Below are 3,049 nucleotides of genomic sequence, written 5' to 3' on the forward strand. Positions count from 1 at the left end.
TGTCTGTGTGGCATACTCTTGAATTCTCTTGTTTCTGTTATGTCTGTGTAAAATCATCCAAAGACACCCTTTATGGACCATGCAGCAAGTCCCATGAGAGTGATGCCTACACTAATCCAGGTAACTCATTGATAAGATAGTTCCTTCCCTCAAAACCATAATGAAACAAAAATGATATTTTGGCTTTAGAGGTTAAGCATGCTTAATTACCATGGTCATTATTACCTTTAATGGGATGTTACTCTGGATGATCCACTTAGAAATGACCTCAGGCAGCTTTCCTCGTCCTTCTGTCACATGACCCACACTGAGTCCATAGGAAACACTCCTGTTCCCACTGATAAACTGTAGGAGCCCAGGTACCCAACATAGTCATTTTTATTTCTTTGGCTCATTCCTAGGCATTCTGTCTCTTGCCCTTCCCTCTTGATCTGGGTACAGGAGGTAGCATCTCTCACCTAGCCTTCTTGACATTAGGGTGTCCAACAACTCCTTCCAAATTTTCTCCATAAATACTCCTCTAATCTCCAGGTTCCAAGCCTTGTATGTACTCAGTGTGGGTAAGAGTTTAAGAGCTATCTAACTGGTTCGCAGCCAAATATTTCTTCAAAATGTGTGCATAATGGCCTCACTGGGATGTAATATACATTGTGTGTGTGTGTGTACACAGGTGCACTCTTGCATGCCTGTGTTTGTATTTTTATGATGACTCCATGACTTGTCCACGGTAGGTTTCTAAATGTATATATTAAATCAATTTACTAGTTGAAAACATGAGTTGATAGTAGGCCAGGCTTGAGGATTTCCCTCAGCTAAATAATTAGGTATGATCTCCAAGGAAGAGATAGGAAAAGAAAAGGGAAGACACAAGAGGTGGACTCTAGAAACTGCAACAAAGGAATACAGAGACCTGTGATAATCACATTTATTTAGCATTTCATAATTTACGAAACACATAGAATATGCTAGCTAGCTTATTTCATTTTCAGTGTAACCTTCCAGGGAGACATTATAACCGCCATTAAAATTAACTTCATTAGTCTGAGAGAAGTAATGTCCATCAATTCTTTAATCAAATTAGCCTTCAAAGCTAATGTGGAGTTTTGCCAAGGTAGTTAATGAGATGTGAATTAAGTCCCCTGAATAGAACTAGATTTGTTGCTCTCTGGTAAGCTATAAAACAGAGAGTCCAAAACCTTTAAACCTAATGAGACAGATCTTGAAGTATTGTTCACCCTGTCCTCACAGCTCTTCTGTATAACCCAGTTTATAAGGCAATGGGTAGTTGTCAAAATAAAAAGGATAATAGCACCCACCAAGCAAACCATCCCTGTGGAAGACTTGAAATTACCGAGTTTGCTCACATGGAAGGCCCTGTGTAGGCAACCACAGGTCAGAATGCTAAGCTGACAATAGGAGTGGCTGATGGGCATTGCTTCATTTCTGTGACTAAACACCTTTCTAAAATTTGTTTCCCTTGGTAGTAACCTGTACCCATGTTCAAAGTCGGAGTTGTGGCTCAGACACATTCAGCTGAACTCCAGAGATGAGCTTGAAATTGGCAACCTGAAAATAAATGTTATTGGTGACACATGGAGAGTATCACTCAGTGAGATCTAGTGCCATTCTCTTCCCCAGTGAAGGGGAAGAGAATGGCAAACGGAAAGAAGAAAATTGGTCACAGCCCTGGAGCCTATGGAGCTACCGGGGGTGAGTGTGGGGATGGGAAAGCATTAGGGCCATCAAGACACATACCATGTGAGAATATCTTTTATTACCCTTTCTTTGAATATTAGATACCATAAATTTTTTATGATAAAAGTATTTAACATGAGATCTACCCTCTTAACAAATTATTGTTAACTGTAGGTGCAGTGTAATACAGCAGATCTCTAGAACGTACCTTACATAATTGAAACTTACACCCATTGAATAGCAATTCTTCATTTCCCCCTCGCCCCAGTTCCTGGCAGCTACCCTTCTACTCTCTGTTTATGTGAGTTTGATTGTTTTAGATAGTTCATATAAATATAATCATGCAATATTTGTTCTTCTCTGGCTTATTTCACTTAGCATATTGTCCTCTAGATTTATACATGCTGTTGCATATGGTAGGATTTCCTTTTTTATGGCTGATTAATATTTCACTGTGTGTATATACCATATTTCCTTTATTCATTTATCTGTCAATGGACATTTAGGTGGGATTGTTGGATCATATGTTATTTTTAATTTTTTGAGGAACCTCCACACTGCTTTCACTAGTAGCTGTACCATTTTACCTTCCCACCATTAGTATGCAAGGATTCTAATTTACTCATATCCACGTCAATACTTTTCCTTTTCTTTTTAGATTTATCTATTTATTTCATTTTTTTAAATTATTTATTTGACAGAGAGAGATCACAAGTAGGCAGAGAGGCAGGCAGAGAGCCTGATGTGGGGCTTGATCCCAGGACCCTGAGATCATGACCTGAACTGAAGGCAGAGGCTTAACCCACTGAGCCACGCAGGCACCCCATCTACTTATTTTAGAGAGAGAGCATGCACATGTGATTGGGTGGAGGGTAAGAGGGAGACAATGAATCCCATGCAGACTCCCTGCTGAATGTGGAGTCCAACACAGGGCTCAATCCCAGGAGTCTAAATCATGACCTAAGCCAAAATCAAGAGTTGGACACTTAACCAGCTGAGCCACACAGGCACCACTTATTCTTTTTTTAAATAATAGCTGTCCTAATAGGTGTGAGGCAATACTTTATTGTGGTTTTGATTTGCATTTCCTTGATTGGTGCTGATGAGCATCTTTTCATACACCTGTTGGTAATTTGTGTGTTTCTTTTGGAAAGATGTCTATTCAAGCCCTTTGCCCATTTTTTAATGGGGTTATTTAAATTTTTGCTGTTGACTTGTGGAGTTCTTGTATCTAAGTAGCCCCACTAGTAAATTTTTGCTTTTGTTGCCTGTGCTCCTGGTATCATTATCTTAGAAGTCATTGCCAAGGCCAGTGTCCAGAAGATTTTCCCCTATGTTTTCTTCTAGAAGTTTT

This window comes from Martes martes (assembly GCF_963455335.1).
Source record: "Martes martes genome assembly, chromosome: 5".
NCBI lineage: Eukaryota > Metazoa > Chordata > Mammalia > Carnivora > Mustelidae > Martes > Martes martes.